At 42.2% G+C, this 17,048-nt stretch overlaps 1 long non-coding RNA gene across 1 annotated transcript in view; it reads left to right on the forward strand.

Moving 5' to 3' along the window:
* LOC134349650 (uncharacterized) overlaps positions 1-8,803 on the forward strand; it is a 30,397-nt gene extending 21,594 nt beyond the window's left edge. The window contains exon 3 of the long non-coding RNA XR_010018736.1: positions 8,476-8,803. This is a non-coding gene — a long non-coding RNA (uncharacterized LOC134349650). The remainder of the gene's footprint in view (positions 1-8,475) is intronic.
* The last annotated feature ends 8,245 nt before the right edge of the window (positions 8,804-17,048 follow it).

A 17,048-nucleotide genomic window follows, 5' to 3' on the forward strand; every position in this document is an offset into this window, starting at 1 on the left:
CTTTTAACAATAGCAGCCATGAATCATCAGATTAGAGACCATGCTAGGAACTGGAGCTGCAGCTGGGTAAGCTTAAACTCATAAGGGAGAATAAGGAGGAGATAGATAGGTGCTCCAGGGAAATAGTCACCCCTAAGTTGCAGGAGGCAGGTAGCTGGGTAGCTGTTAGGAGAGAGAAGGAGAATAGGTGAGCAATGTGGAGTACCCCTGTAGCCATTTGCCATTTTAATAAGTATACCACTTTGGATACTGTTTGGGAGACAGCCAGTCAGGGGAAATGCCACAGCATCCAAGTCTTTAGCACTGAGTTTAGCTTTGAGGCTCAAAAGGAAAGGGCAGAGAAGTGGAGTGTAATGGTGATAGGGGATTCGATAGTTAGAGGAGCAGGCAAGGCATTCTGTTGACATGAAAGAGACATCCAGATGGTATCTTTCCTCCCACAGCATTCTAAAGGGAGAGGGTGAACAGCCAGAATTCGTGGTACTTATTGGTACCAAGGACGTAGGTAGGAAAAGGGAGGAGGTACTGAAGAGAGAATATGGGGAGTTAGGTAGAAAGGTGAAAAGCAGGACCTCCAGTATGGTCATCTCTGGATTACTGCCTGTGCCACGTGCCAGTGAAGGTAAGAAAAAAATGAATGTGTGACTGAGGAATTGGTGCAGGGGGACTCTGATCAAATCAAACCTTAGAAAGAGGTGAGCTAGGATTGGAAGATGTAGAATACTTGTGGGTAGAATAAAGAAACAGCAAGGGTAAAAAAAAACACTGAAGGGAGTTATATACAGGCCTTCAAACAGTAGCCAGGATGTGGGCTACAAATTACAATGGGAGATAGAACAGGCATGTAAAAAGGGCAATGTTACAATAGTCATGGGGATTTCAATATGGAGGTACACTGGGAAAATCAGGTTGGTGCTAGATCCCAAGAGAGGGAATTTGTAGAATGCCTATGAGTGGTTCTTAGAGCAGCTTGAGGTTGAGCCCACTAGGGAAAAGGTAATTCTGGATTAGTGTGTAATGAACCAGATTCAGTTAGGAAGCTTAAGATAAATGAATCCTCAGGAGGCTGTGATAATATTATGATAGAGTGATCCTGTAGCTTGAAAGATAGAAGCTAAAATCAGATGTATGAGTATTACAATGGTGTAAAGAGAATTACAGAGGCATGAAAGAAGAGCTGGCCAATGTTGGTTGGAAGTGGACACTAGCAAGAAGGGGATGGCGGAACAGCAGTGGCTTTAGTTTCTGGGAGCAATTCAGGTGGTGCAGGATAGATACATCCCAAACAAGAAAAAGTATTCTAAAGGGGGATGAGGCAACTGTGGATGACAAGGGAAGTTAAAGATGGTGTAAGCAAAAGAGGGGGCATATAATATAGCAAAATACAGTGAGAAGTTAGAGTACTGGGAAGCTTTGAAAAACCAACAGAAGTCAACTTAAAAAACAATAAGGAGAGGAAAATGAAAAATGAAGATAAGATAGCCAATAATGTAAAAGAGAATACCAGATTTTTTTTTCAGATATATATAGAGTAAAAGAGAAGCAAGACTAGATATTAGACCACTGGAAAATAATGCTGCAGAGGTCGTGATGGGGGACAAAAAAATAACAGACAAACTTAGTAAGTATTTTGCATCAGTTTTTACTGTGGAAGGCACTAGCAGTATGCCAGAAATTCGAGAGTGTTGGGGACAGAAGTGAGTGTAGTTGCTATTACTAAGGAGAAGGTTTGGAAAAGCTGAAAGGTTTGAAGGTAAATAAGTCACCTGGACTAGATGGAGTACACCCCAGGGTTCTGAAAGAGATAGCTGCAGAGAAGGCATTGTAGAGGCATTGTGGGGGCATTAGTAGTGACCTTTCAAGACTGGAAAATTGCAAATGTCACTCCACTCTTTAAGAAGAGAGGGAGGCAAAAGAAAGGAAATTGTAGGCCAGTCAGCCTGACTTCAGTGATTAGGAAGATTTTGGAGTCCATTATAAAGGATGAGGTTTCGAGGCATATGATAAAATAGGACAATGTCAGCATGGTTCCCTTAAGGGGAAATCTTGCCTGACAAATTTATTGGAATTTTTTGATGAAATAACGGGCAGGATAGACAAAAGAGAGTCAGTAGAGGTTGTTTACCTGGATTCTCAGAAGGCCTTTATAAAGTTCCACACATGAGGCTGCCAAACAAGGTAAGAGACCATGTTAACGCAGGAAATTTACTAGCATGGATAGAAGATTGGCTGACAGGCAGGAGGCAATGAGGGAGAATGAAGGGAGGCCTTTTCTGGTTGACTGCCATTGACTGGTGGTGGTCCGCAGAGGTCGGTGTTGGGACCACTTCTTTTCACGTTATAGGTCAATGATTTAGATGCCTGAATTGATGGTTTTGTGGCCAAGTTTGTGGACAATACAAAGATAAGTGGAAGGGTGGGTAGGGTTGAGGAAGCTGGGAGTCTACAGAAGGACTTAGACAGATTAGGGGAATGAGCAAAGAAGTGGAAGATGGAATATAGTGTAGGGAAGTGTATGGTCATGCACTTTGATAGAAATAATAAAGCCATTGATTATTTTATAAATGGGGAGAAAATTCGAAATCAGGAGGTGCAAACAGACTTGGGAGCCCTCGTGCAGATTTCCCTAAATATTAACTTGCAGGTTGAGCCAGTGCAACGTTAGCATTAATTTCGAGAGGACTAGAATATCAAAGCAAGGATGAAATGCTGGAGTTTATAAGGCATTGGTAAGACAGTACTTCGTGTACTGTGAGCAGTTTAGGTCCTCTTTTCTAAGACAGGATGTGCTGCTATTGGAGAGGACCCAGAGGAGGTTCACAAGAATGGGAATGAAAAAGTTAACATATGAGGAGCGTTTGATGACGCTGGGCCTGTACTTGCTGGAGTTTAGAAGAATGAGAGGTGATCTCATTGAATCCTATTAAATACTGAAAGCCCTAAATTGAATGGATGTGGACAAGATGTTTCCTATAGTGGGGGAGTCGAGGACCGGAGAGCACAGCTTCTGAATAGAAGGATGTCCTTTTAGAACAAAGGTGAGGAGGAATTTCTTTAGTGGTGAACCTTTGGAATTCATTGCCACAGACAGTTGTGGAGGCCCACTCATTGGGTATATTTAAAAGGATGGTTGATAGGTTCTTGATTAGAAAGGGCAACAATGGTTGTGGGAAGAATGTAGGAGAATGGTGTTGAGAGGGATATAATAAATCAGCCAAAATGGAATAGCACAGCAGATTTGATGATCCAAGTGGCCTAATTCTACTCATGCATTTTATGGTCTTATGGTCATTAAACAATCCCATCTGGTTCACTAGAGTATTTCAAGAAAGAAAAGTGGAGTTTCTTACTGATTTGGCCTATAAGTGGCAAGAAATACAGGAGGGACTCTTCTCTCCCTCCTCTGTTCAGCAGTAATTGGAGATAGATGCCATGTCTGCATCCTGTGAATGAATAGCTAAAACTGTGAAGGTCTAAGGTAACTGAAATGATAGTAAGCAGCAAATTATTACATAGTATTCACAGAAACATGGCTCACCCCTACACTTTCAGACGCAGCTCTCCAGCCCGAGGGCTTCACCATCCACCGCAAAGACAGGACAGCTGAGTCTTTTAAAGGTAGAGGAGGCACAGTATGCTTCCTGATTACCTCATCATGGTGTAGAGATGTGGCGGTCTGTCTCAATCCGCTCACCTGATTTGGAATATCTAGTGGTCAAATGTCATTCATTTTATCTGTTCAGAGACTTTTCCGCCTCATCGGGGTAGCGGTGTACATTCCGTGCATGGCTAACGTCAGGCAGGCACTGGAGGAGCTGAGCACTGTGATCAGCATTCACAAAACAATGCACCCTGATGCCTTCCCTATCACTGTAGGGAATTTCAACCAGGCCAGCTTAAAGAAGTCTCCGGCCAGCTGGCACCAACATATCACCTGTGGAACCTGAAGAGCCAACATATTCAACCAGTGTTACACCACCATCTCATGCCCATACTTTGGAAAGTCTGATCGCCTGGCTGTACCTTTACTCCCAGTGTACAGACAGAGACTAAAAACTGCAGCAGCAGTGGAGAGGACCAGAAAAGTATGGACAAGGGAGGTGAGGGAGCACTTGCAGGGCAGTTTGAGTCAGTGAACTGGACAATATTAAGCGATTCGTCTTTAAATCTGAATAAATTTACCACAGTAGTCACCAATTTCATCAAGACCCGTGTGGTGAGTGTCTGCCTTTAAGAACATGCCAGACAAATCCAAACCAAAAGCCATGGATAATCAGGAGAATCTTAGTCTGCTGAGGGCTAGGTCTGTGGCATTCAAAACCAGTAATCCATAACTGTACAAGAAGTCCAGGTACGACCTATGGAAGGCTATTTTAAGAGTGAAAAAAAAAACAACTGTTTGAAGTTAGAGACAGAATCAGATGCACGTCAGCTCTGGAGGATTTGCAGGCCATTACTTCCTACAGGGTGAAACCTAACATCATGAATAGATGTGATGTTCCACTCCCAGCTACGCTCAATGTCTTTTATGCAGGCTTTGAAGTGAAGAATAAAACACCTGTGCGAATACCTGCAGCATCTGGTGACCCTGTCATGTATGTCTCAGAGGCCGATATCGGAACATCTTTCAAGAGGATGAACCCTTGCAATGGATCAGGCCCTGATGGTGTACTGGGTAGGGCACTGAAGAACTGTGTCAACCAACTGTTCAAGGGTATCTTCAAACTCTCACTGTTGCAGTCAGAGTTCAAAGGGGAAAGAATCATACCATTGCCCAAGAAGAGCAGGGTGACTATCGCCCAGTTGCACTCACATCGACTGTGATGAAACACTTCAAGAGGGTGGTCATAGCCATGAACAACTCCTGCCTAAGGAAGGACCTGGTCCTGCTGCAATTTGCCTATCGCCACAATAAGTACAGCAGATGCCATCTCACTGGCTGTCCACTTGACCTTGGATCAGCTGGGCAATAGCAATACCTACACGAGGCTGCTGTTTATTGATTACAGCTCAGTGTTCAAATCTATCATACTCTCGGTACTAATCAACAAGCTCGAAAACTTGGGCCTCTGTACCTCCCTTGCAAATGGATCCTTAACTTCCTTAGCGGGAGACCACAGTCAGTACAGATCAGAAATAACATCTCCTCCTTGCTGACAATCAGCATGGGTGCACCTCAACGATGTGTGCTAATCCCAATGCTCTACTCTCTCTACACCCATGACTATGGCTAGTCACAGCTCAAACACCATCTATAAATTTGCCGATGACGCAGCTACTGTTGACAGAATTTCAGATGGTGATGAGGAGGCGTACAGGATTGACATAGATCAGCTGGTTGACTGGTGTTGCAACAAGAAGGCTGCACTCACTGTCAGTAAGACCAAGGAATCGATTGTGGACTTCAGGAAGGGGAAGTCATGGGAACACACACCGGTCCTCAGCGAGAGGGTAGAAAGGGGTGCGCAGTTTCAAATTTCTGGGTGTCAACATCTCTGAAGGTCTATCCTAGGCTCACACATTGATGTAATTATGAAGAAAACATGCCAGTGGTTATATTTCATTAAGAGTTTGGGGAGATTTGGTATGTTATCAAATACTCTAGTAAATTTCTACAGATGTACTGTGGAGAGAATTCTAATGGTTGCATCACCATTTGGTATGGAGGAGCCACTGCATAGGATCAGAAAAGCCTGCAGAGGGTTGCAAACTCCACCTGCTCCTTCATGGGAATTAGCGTCCCCAGCATCAAGGACATCTTCAAAAGGCGATGCCTCAAAAATGCAGCATCCATTGTTAAGGACCCCCATCACCCAGGACATGCTCTCTTCTCATTGCTACTAATCAAGGAGGTGGTATAGGAAGCTGAAGACGCACACTCAATGGAACAGCTTTTTCCTTCTGCCATTAGGTTTTGGAATAGACAATGAACCCATGCACATTATCTCACTATTTTCACTCTCTTTTTGCACTACTTATTTAATTTTGAAATATATATATGTGTGTGTGTATATTCTAATTGTAATTTATAGTTCTTATTATGTTTGGCATTGTCCTGCTGCAGCAAGATAATATATTTCACAACATATGCCTACAATATTAAACCTGATTCTGATTAGTCTCACAAAGGAGGTTAAATTCAGCTCCTATTTTTGCCCTGTTAAGTGTAATGGAAATGCTGACCAAGAGTGAAATATATTACTGTGTTGTCTGTGATCTGTTGGGGCAGCTTAAAGAAAGGCAAATTTCACAGGAATGCCGAACTTCTGCTTGTCAGATGTACTGACTGCTTTATTCAACATAAGCAACAACTGCAATAATCCATTTCCTTTAGTAGGTCATAAGATTCATGTTTGACTTGCCAGCTGTAACTGAGGTTTGAGCATGAATATTAGGCAAATGCTATTTAGCCAAGGCTCGTGGATTATGGGAAAGAATGGAGCAGTAAATGTTGGGTGGCTCTGAATGTCTCAGTTTGCCCAAGGTTTATGGCATCAGGCATATGTCTCCTGGCCTGGGAGTTTCTTTGGAATATGCTGGGATCTGCTAGTTAACAGGTAAAGTGATTTTCGTTCTCCAGAAGAGCATGTGTATACCTCCTGCTGTTCCAGGCTTGGTCTTAGTTTATACGCCATTAAACAAAATGCAGCAAACTTAAGGCCTACCCCAGTCGTATAAGATGTTCGAAAGATGTAGGCTTTGGATTTGGCACGCTGGTACCCTGGAACCCTGTCCTGATATGAAAGATGCAGAAAACATACCAATAGTGGCATTTGTCAGGAAAATTAGATGAAAAAACTTGGCGCTGACTTCCATACACTCCTTCAAAATTTTAAGTACTTTTGGATGGGAAAATAATAACAAGAGAACAAAGGAACGTAAGCTTATCAAGTAACATTTTATTTTAAAAACAGCTAAACAATAAACATCCACATTTCACAGATCTTAAAATTCCAAACATCCTGGCCTTCTAATCTGACCCAGGAGAGAGCCCATGCTAGAGTATGAGGATGTGATACTGTATGTATAATATTCACTTTCATATTGCTGAATGTGTTGTGGACAATAACTCACTTGTTGCAATGGTATTTAGGATTGTGTCTCAGGGCAGCAGGCATCAGATCCTCATCTGGCCTTTTTTCCTCGCCAGAGCTTAAGCCTAGTTTTTTAAAAAACAATTATTTTAAGGTGGTACCTGTGTGGCAGTACATGAAATGCTAATCTGCCATTTACCTTGGAGCCTTTAAGTGTTGAGGTGGTTGTCTTCTGACCCCAATCAATTCTGCCACAGTCCAAAGGGCGCAATGTGGAAATGGCTGAAGGCATTGATATAAATATATAAAGGTCATCAATGATCTTAAAGAAGAAATGTATAATTGAGGTGGAATTGTGTTTGAGAGGACAGAGGCATCCAGATAAAGTTTGGAACCAAAGTAGAAATAGAAGTAAAATGTGCTATCAAAAAAAACCACAAAGCTAAACCAGATTCATTGGGGATCAAACTATACGACGTTCTAAAGGAACCCCATTTTTCAGCCACATTCTATTTCACAAAACTATTTAGATAGGTCGATTTTTAGTTTATTATATAAGCTAGCATGAGGGATGATTTTAATGAAAATTGGACAGTTTCTTTATAATTCCCATCCTAACGCAAATGTCTCTTTTGATTGGTATGGAAGGCAAAAGTTTAAATCTAAAGGCAGCATCTTAAAAACATGGACATTGTCAACGTCCTAAATAAACCTCTGGAAATTTAGTCCAATAAAATGTGGCTTTAGCAGTGGTGTATTTTTCTGGAGAAATGAATTCCTGCACATGTTGGGAAACTGTATCACTAACAAAATAGATTTCTCAAGACTCTGATGTAGTCCAATTAAAGAAGACGGAAAGTAAGTCACCTAGCAGTAATGAAAACACTATTAAATACAGATGGAAAAAATTGACCCATCCAACTCTATGAGTTCATTTTCAAGTGCTTATACTATTGAAACTTGTTTTCTCTACGTGAGCAGATTTATATATATTTTATTATATTTGAATGGAAGTATAATATTAAATCAGATAATAGTGCCTGAAATTGACAGTTTTGATTTTTTTTGGGACCCTGTGTTCCTAACAATGCCAACATTTATTCACTGTCTATTAATTGCACTTGAAATGTTATGTTGAGTTGCCTTCTGGAATTACTGATATCATACTGCTGAACACAATCCCAGAATACTGCTGAGGAGGGACGTCCAAGATTTAGCTACAGTGATGAATGGCAATATAATACCAAATCAGGATTGTGTGCTAATTGAAGGGGATCTGTAGATGGAGATGATCCCCAAATGTTGAATTATGGTGTAGAATTATTACTTTTCTTGTGCTTATAATTTTTAAATAATTACCAATATATGTGTAATTGTTCATCGAATTTCCTAGTAAATACAGTATAGCTGATGCTGTATTTTATTTATTTTTATTATTTAGAGATACAGTGAGGATAGGCCCTCCAAGCCGCGCTGCACAGCAATCCCACAATTTAACCCTAGCCTCATCATGGGACAGTTTACAACGGCCATTTAATCTACTAGCCAATGCATCTGTGGACTGCAGGAGGAAACCAGAGCACCCAGAGGAAACCCACATGCATGGGAAGGGGCATACAAACTTGCTTACCGAGCTTGCCCAAAAGCTTCTCAGTTTTTCCACAACAGGTGTCACACCACCTGAATCTGGCTATTTTATAGGTTAGTTGTTATCACTGAAATGTTGTCATCTCCAGTCTGAGTATTAAATGACTATAGCTTTTATTGTCGTCTGTTTTTTCTTTATTTGTTCTTTGTTCTTGTAATACTTAATACTACCTGTATTAAGCCATAACCACCAAGTTTTATGCCGTATTCTTGACTTCCAAAGAATCTCCGGATCTTACCTGACTGCATCATTGTGCGGTAAGGAAGCTGCAAGGCATCTGACCACAAGATCCTATAGAGGATAGTAAGAGAATCAATGCAGTCTCCCTCCCCCCTTCTTGTGAGATTTTCCAGGAGTGTAGTAGACGAAGGGTCCAAAGCATTGTTTAGGATCCCTAGCACCATTTCACAATCTCTTTGATCCACTACCATCAGGTAGGAGGCACAGCAGCATCAGGACTAGGTCTTCCAGGCTGGGTAACAGCTTCTTCCCTTCAGGAACTAATGAATACCCTGCCACCACCAAGCTCTTGTCACTAGGACAGTGAGTTGTTTACGGTTTACTACTTATCTGTTCTGTGTACCACATGCATTGTGAATTATACTTTATAACTTATTTATGGTAATATTATGTTTTCTGTTCTGTGTGATATACTTTGTTGGTGCACTGTGATCGAGAGGAGCATTGTTGGTTTGGTTGTATATATGTACAGTCTGGTGACAATAAACATCAATTTGAATTTGAAACACTAATAATGCCTGAAGGTTGGTAGGGAATTGTGCATGCAGGCGTGGACTGCCTAATGTATGGAGGAGCTTTGTGGCCACGATTGTAAACGATTCAAAGATAGATAAAAGTACAGGTAGTGTTGACGATGCAGAAGGACTTGGGTAGGTTAGCAGAATGGGAAAAGAAGGGGTAAATGGAATACAGTATCGGGGAGTGTACGGTCATGCACTTTGGTAGAAGGAATAAAAGCATAGACTATTTTCTAAATAGGGAGAAGATTCAAAAATCTGAGGGAAGTTGGGTATCCTCATGCAGGATTCCCTAAACATTAACTTGCAGGCTGAGTCAGTGGTGAGGAAGGAAATTCAATGTTAGCATTTATTTCAAGAGGACCAGTATATAAAAGCAAAAATGTAATGCTGATGCTTTATAAGGCACTGGTGAGCTCATAGAATCATAGAACCATAGAACATTACAGCACAGAAACAGGCCTTTTGGCCCTTCTTGGCTGTGCCGAACCATTTTTCTGCCTAGTCCCACTGACCTGCACCTGGACCATATCCTTCCATACACCTCTCATCCATGTACCTGTCCAAGATTTACTTAAATGTTAAAAGTGAGCCTGCATTTACCACTTCATCTGGCAGCTCATTCCACACTCCCACCACTCTCTGTATGAAGAAGCCCCCCCTAATGTTCCCTTTAAACTTTACCCCCTTCACCCTTAACCCATGTCCTCTGGTTTTTTTCTCCCCTAGCCTCAGTGGAAAAAGCCTGCTTGCATTCACTCTATCCATACCCATCATCATTTTATATACCTCTATCAAATCTCCCCTCATTCTTCTACGCTCCAGGGAATAAAGTCCTAACCTATTCAACCTTTCTCTGTAACTCACTTTCTCAAGTCCTGGCAACATCCTTGTAAACCTTCTCTGCACTCTTTCAACCTTATTCATATCCTTCCTGTAATTTGGTGACCAAAACTGTACACAATACTCCAAATTCGGCCTCACCAATTCCTTATACAACCTCACCATAATATTCCAACTCTTATACTCAGTACTTTGATTTATAAAGGCCGGTGTACCAAAAGCTCTCTTTACGACCCTATCTGCTTGTGACGCCACTTTTAGGGAATTTTCTATCTGTATTCCCAGATCGCTCTGTTCCACTGCACTCCTCAGTGCCCTACCTTGTATGTTCTACCTTGGTTTGTCCTTCCAAAGTGCAATACCTCACACTTGTCTGTATTAAACTCCATTTGCCATTTTTCAGCCCATTTTTCCAGCTGTTCCAAATCCCTCTGTAAGCTTTGAAAACCTTCCTCACTGTCCACTACACCTCCAGTCTTTGTATCATCAGCAAATTTGCTGATCCAATTTATCACATTTGGAGTATTGTGAGCAATTTTGGGCCCCTTATCTAATAAAGGCTGTGCTGACATTGGAAAGGGTTCAGAGGAGGTTTGCGAGAATTATTCTGGGAATGAATGGCTTATCATATTGAGTAGCGATTGATGGCTTTGGGCCTTGCCAGAATTTAGAAGAATTGGGGAAGTGGGGGAATCTCATTGAAACCTATCAAATGATCAAAGGCCTAGAGTGGATATGGAGAGGAAGTTTCTTATGGTGGGGGAGTCTAGGATCAGAGGGCAAAGCCTCAGAATAGAAGGACATCCATTTAGAAAAGAGATGCGGATGGATTTCTTTAGCCAGAAGGTGGTGAATCTATGGAATTCGTTGCCATGGGCAGCTGTGGAGGCCAGGTCATTGGGTGCATTTAGGGTGATAGGTTCTTGGTTAGTCAGGGTATGAAAACTTATGAGGAGAAAGCAGGAGAGGAGAATGAGTTTGAGAGGAAAATGGATCAGCCATGGTGAAATGGAAGAGCAGACTCAATGGACTGAATGGCCTAATTCTACTCTTATGTCTTAGTGGCCTAGTAGAGTGCTATCTTAAAGGAATCATTAATAGTGCACAAAAGAGCAAAAGACTTAAACAATCATATATAGATTGAATATGATTTGATTGCAAGATATTTGGCCTGAAAATTTCTCTAAGTCCACCTCAAAAGTAGGAGGGGCTAGTGAAGAACTAACATTTTAAATGAGAGGAATTTTTCTAGAAACAAGGATAATTCCATAAACAACAATCCACATGTGTGTGAATATTCTGGCTCGTTAGAGATAAAGCAATAATCTGCTCTTCCAACTTTAAGCAGAAGGAGGCCACAATCTCTCAGTTTGTGATGCATTGATACACAGCTGCATATGGACGATTCATTCTGTTGAAGCATTTGAGTACAAGTACTTCATTTGGCATTGATTTTACTTTTTTCGGACTAAAAAACATCAATATTGAAGAATGGCATATGGTTTAATGTCGTTTCATAAGACCATAAGATATAGGAACAGAAGTAGGCCATTTGGCCCATCGAGTCTGATCCAATTCTTCCAGTCATCTTCACTCCCCTGCCTTCTCCCCATACCCTTTGATGCCCTGGCTGATCAGGAATCTATCTATCTCTGCCTTAAATGCACCCAATGACTTGGCCTCCACAGCCGCTTGTGGCAACAAATTCCATAGATTTACCACCCTCTGACTAAAGTAATTTCTCCGCACATCTGTTCTCATTAGACGTCCTTCAATCCTGAAGTCGTGCCCTCTTGTCCTAGTCTCCCCTACCATGGGAAATAACTTTGCCATATCTAATCTGTTCAGGCCTTTTAACATTTGGAATGTTTCTATGAGATCTCCCCTCATTCTCCTGAACTACAGGGAATACAGCCCAAGCGCTGCCAGATGTTCCTCATATAGTAACCCTTTCATTCCTGGAATCATTCTCATGAATCTTCTCTGAACCCTCTCCAATGTCAGTATTTATGAATCTTCTCTGAACCCTCTCCAATGTCAGTATATCCTTTCTAAAATAAGGAGCCCAAAACTGCACACAATACCCCGTGTGGTCTCACGAGTGCCTTATAGAACCTCAACATCACATCCCTGCTCTAATATTCGATACCTCTAGAATTGAATGTCAACATCGCATTTGCCTTCTTCACCACCAGCTCAACCTGGAGGTTAACCTTAAAGGACGCCCAAGTCCCTTTGCATCTCTGCATTTTGAATTCTCCCACCCCATCTAAATAATAGTCTGCCCATTTATTTCTTTCACCAAAGGGCATGACCATACACTGTCCAACATTTTATTTTATTTGCCATTTCTTTGCCCATTCCCCTAAACTATCTAAGTCGCTCTGCAGGCTCTCTGTTTCCTCAACACTACCCGTTCCTCCACCTGTCTTTGTATCATCAGCAAATTTATCCACAAATCCATTAATCCCATAGTCCAAATCATTGACATACATCGTAAAAAGCAGCAGTTCCCCACCAACCCCTGTGGAGCTCCACTGGTAACCGGCAGCCAGCCAGAATGGGATCCCTTTATTTCCACTCTGTTTTCTGCCGATCAGCCAATGCTCTACCCATGCTAGTAACTCCCCTGTAATTCCATGGGTTCTTATCTTGCTAAGCAGCCTCATGTGTGGCACCTTGTCAAAGGCATTCTGAAAATCCAAGTACACCACATCTACTACATCTCCTTTGTCTATCTTGCTCGTAATTTCCTCCAAAACTTGCAGTAGGTTTGTCAGGCAGGATTTTCCTCTCAGGAAACCATGCTGGCTTTGGCCTATCTTGTCATGTGCCTCCAGGTACTCCGTAATCTTATCCCTAACAATCAATTCCAACAACTTCCCAACCACTGATGTCAGGCTAACAGGTCTATAGTTTCCTTTCTGCTGCCTCCCACCCTGCTTAAATAGCAGAGTTACATCTGAAATTTTCCAGTCATCTGGTGCAATGCCAGAATCTATCGATTCTTGAAAAATCATTGTTAATACCTCCTCAATCTCTCCAGCTACTTCCTTCAGAACCCAAGGGTGCATTCCATCAGGTCCAGGAAATTTTTCCACCCTCAGACCATTAAGCTCCCTCAGCATCTTCTCAGTCATAATTTTCACTGCACATACTTCACTTCCCTAACACTGTTGAATGTCCAGTATACTGCAGATGTCTTCCACTGTGAAAACCTATACAAAATATGCGTTCAGTTCTACTGCCATCTCTGTGTCTCTCATTACAATACCTCCGGCATCATTTTCTACTGTTCCTATATCTACCCTGAACTCTCTTTTACCCTTTATATACTTGAAAAAGCTTTCAGTATCTTCTTTGATATTAGTTGCCAGCTTCCTTTCATAATTCATCTTTTCCTTCCTAATGACTTTCTTAGTTTCCTTCTACAAGTTCTTAAAAGCTTCCTAATCCTCTATCTTCCCACTAGCTTTGGCTTCCTCTGTTTTGCTTGTACTTTGGCTCTGAATTAACTTGTCAGCCATGGCAGTGTCCTTCTTATATTTGAAAAGTTCTTCTTATTTGGAATATATCTGTCTTGCTCTTCCCTCATTTTTCGCAGAAACTCCATCCATTGCCGCTCTGCTGTCCTTCCTGCTAGTTTCCTTTTCCAGTCAACCTTGGCCAGTTCCCCTTTCAGGCTATTGTAATTTCCTTTATTCCACTGAAATACCAACACATTGGAATTTAATTTCAAATTTCAAAGAGAACTCAATCATATTGTGATCACTGTTCCCTAAGGGTTCCTTAACCTTAAACTCTCTTATCACCTCCGGATCATTGCACAACACCCAATCCAGCACAGCCAGTCCCCTAGTGGGCTCAACAACAAGCTGTTCTAAAAAGCCATCCCTTAGACATTCTACAAATTCTCTCTCTTGAGGTCCAGTACTGGCCTGATTTTCCCAATCCACTTTCATGTTAAAATCCCCAACGATTATCATGACATTGCCCTTCTGACACGCCTTTTCTATCTCCTGCTGTAATTTGTAATCCACGTCCTGGCTGCTGTTTGGAGGCTTGTATACAACAGCCATAAGGGTCCTTTTACCCTTGCCATTTCTTAACTCAACCCATAGAGACTCTACACCTTCCAATCCAATGTCATCCCTATCTAATGATTTAATATTATTACTTATACACAGGGCCACACCACCCCCTCTGCCTACTAACCTATCTTTCTGATTCACCGTATATCCTTGGACGTTCAGCTCCCAATGGCAGCCATCCTTTAGCCAAGTTTCAGAGATAGCCACAACGTCATACTTGCCAATCTGTAGCTGACTTTCAGGATCATCCATTTTATTTCCTATGCTGCATGCATTCAAATACAACACATTCAGTCCAGTATTTGTTGCTTTCTGTTTTAATTGCACCAGCCTCTATTGCCCTGTAACTCATCCCATTGGCTGTGATTATGCCTCATCTCTTGCCTGTCCTTTCTATCATCTCTGTCGCATGCTATCTTTGATTTATTTCTGTTTTCCCCTTCCTCAGCCCTATCACTCCAATTCCCACCCCCCTGTCAAATTAGTTTAAACCCTCCATAACAGGTCTATTAAATCTGCCCAGGGATATTGGACCCCTTTGGGTTCAGGAGTAACCCGTCCTTTTTGTACAGGTCGTACCTTCCCCAGAAGGTGACCGAATGATCCATGAACCTGAAGCCTTGCCCCCTACACCTGTCTCTCAGCCACACTTTAATATGCCTGATCATGCTAATCTTGTGCTCGTTAGCATGTGGCACAGGCAGCAATCCTGAGGTCCTGCTTTTCAGCTTCCTATCCAACTCCCTGAATTCTCTCTTCAGGACCTCCTCCTCCCTTTTTCTACTTATGTCTTTAGTACCAACATGTACCAAGACTTCTGGCTGTTCAGCTTCTCTCTTCAAAATACTCTGCACCCAATCCAAGACATCCTGTACCCTGGCACCTGGGAAGCAATAAACCATGCGAGTATCTCTTTCAGGCTCACAGAACCTCCTGTCTATTCCCCTCACTATGGGATCCCCTATGACTACTGCAATCCTTATCCTCTTCTCTGCCTTCTGCACCACGGAACCAGGCTCGGTGCCAGAGACCTGATCACCGTGGTCATCCTCTGTCAGATCACCAACCCACCCGCCCAACAGCATCCAAAATGAGATCACGATTACTGAGGGGGATGGCCGCAGGGTTTCTCTACTGTCTGAGCTCTTCCCATCCCTTCCCTGACAGTCACCCACTTACCTAACTCCTGCAGCCTCGGGCTGACTAACTCCTTGTTTCAAAAGTTTAATAGTACATATTAAGAAGGAATGCTGTATATTTTTACTTTTTTTTTATGCTCTGTTCCTATACTCAGGAGGTCACTTTATTCTATTTTTCCCAGAACAGGCATCCTGTGCACTCCGTCAAGTGTGAGTCAATTTAGTGATACTGTACTTGGCGTTGTAGGCTATGTTACATTGACCCCAGCGACTATTAAGTTTTTTGATGAGAAACTGGATTGTATCCTTATTTGGCGTTCTACATGCACTGCATTTAGTTTTAATGACAAAATGGAAACTGCAGCCCTGCTGACCCCACCCACCCCCACACCAACATTCATAAAATTTACTGCTAAAAAAGAGTCAGAGTGGTTTTCCCATGACCACTGCATTAAAACACGCCCTGCCGCTAGGAAGCATGGAAAGCAGGTTCCAGCATTAAAGAGCTCCCTTCATGGTAACCAAACTACAGCAGCATAAAAACTGCCGTAGGGATGAGGGAAAATGTGGGGGAGGGGATAGACGCGCCTTTGGTGCGTGTGGCCACACAATTCCCACCAGTCCCCGCCAACTGCAATCGCTGTCACGTTGTGAGAAGCTCCTCGCTACTGCAGGTCACAGGTTCATTACTCAGGCAAAGATTGCTGCATATCTGTGCCATGTATAATTCTGAAAGCCTGCAGTAAGCACTGTGAAGCCCAGTAATGATGTAACAAATGTGCACAGCAAATGCAGGCAGTAGCACAGTGAAGTCCCAGGCGGAATCCTCTATTTCCTTTCTCCTTGCCAAATTGCTGCTGGGATTGCTCCTTGTTTTACTGCTGGTTATAAACAGAAGTGGTTGGCTGTACTTTATTACTCCATTTTCCTTGTAAGTAATGAGGAAATGAGTGTCTTGTACATTGATGACATCATTGCCTGTGCACAAATTAAGCCAAAGAAACACCAGCTGCATGAAGATGAATTATGTCTGGTTCAGTTTCCTGAGTGCAACAGTTTTCGTGCACTATTTGTGCATGAAGTGGATACTATCTTTGCACCTCCAATTCTAGGTATTTGAGCTTTCAAAATCAGTTTCACAAATCTTATCTTCTAATTTTCATCTACTTTACACTGAGTAGAAATATATGCAAAGTGCAAGGGTGAGGTGGGACTGGAGAGATAAATTGAACACAGTAGTCTTTGTAGGGAGGAAAACCTCATTGTCCTCTCAATGGGCCTCACGCCAACTTTTTATGTTGTGATACTGTTTTTCAGCAAGTTCCCATTTCAGTATACCCCCTGCTATACAGAGTGCGTAAAGTGACAGAAGGTTTCAGCAGAAATTCCCATCTCCCTAATCACTGCCTCCAAAACCTTCAGGTCTCTGAATTACCAGTTTCTAAAGGGGCTCTTGTAAGTTATTCAAGATCTTCCAGTCCTTGAGATCCCAATGAAATTAAATCAAATAATCCTGTTTATTTACCAGCAAGTTG

The sequence above is a fragment of the Mobula hypostoma genome, chromosome 7 (assembly GCF_963921235.1).
Source record: "Mobula hypostoma chromosome 7, sMobHyp1.1, whole genome shotgun sequence".
In the NCBI taxonomy this organism is placed as follows: domain Eukaryota; kingdom Metazoa; phylum Chordata; class Chondrichthyes; order Myliobatiformes; family Myliobatidae; genus Mobula; species Mobula hypostoma.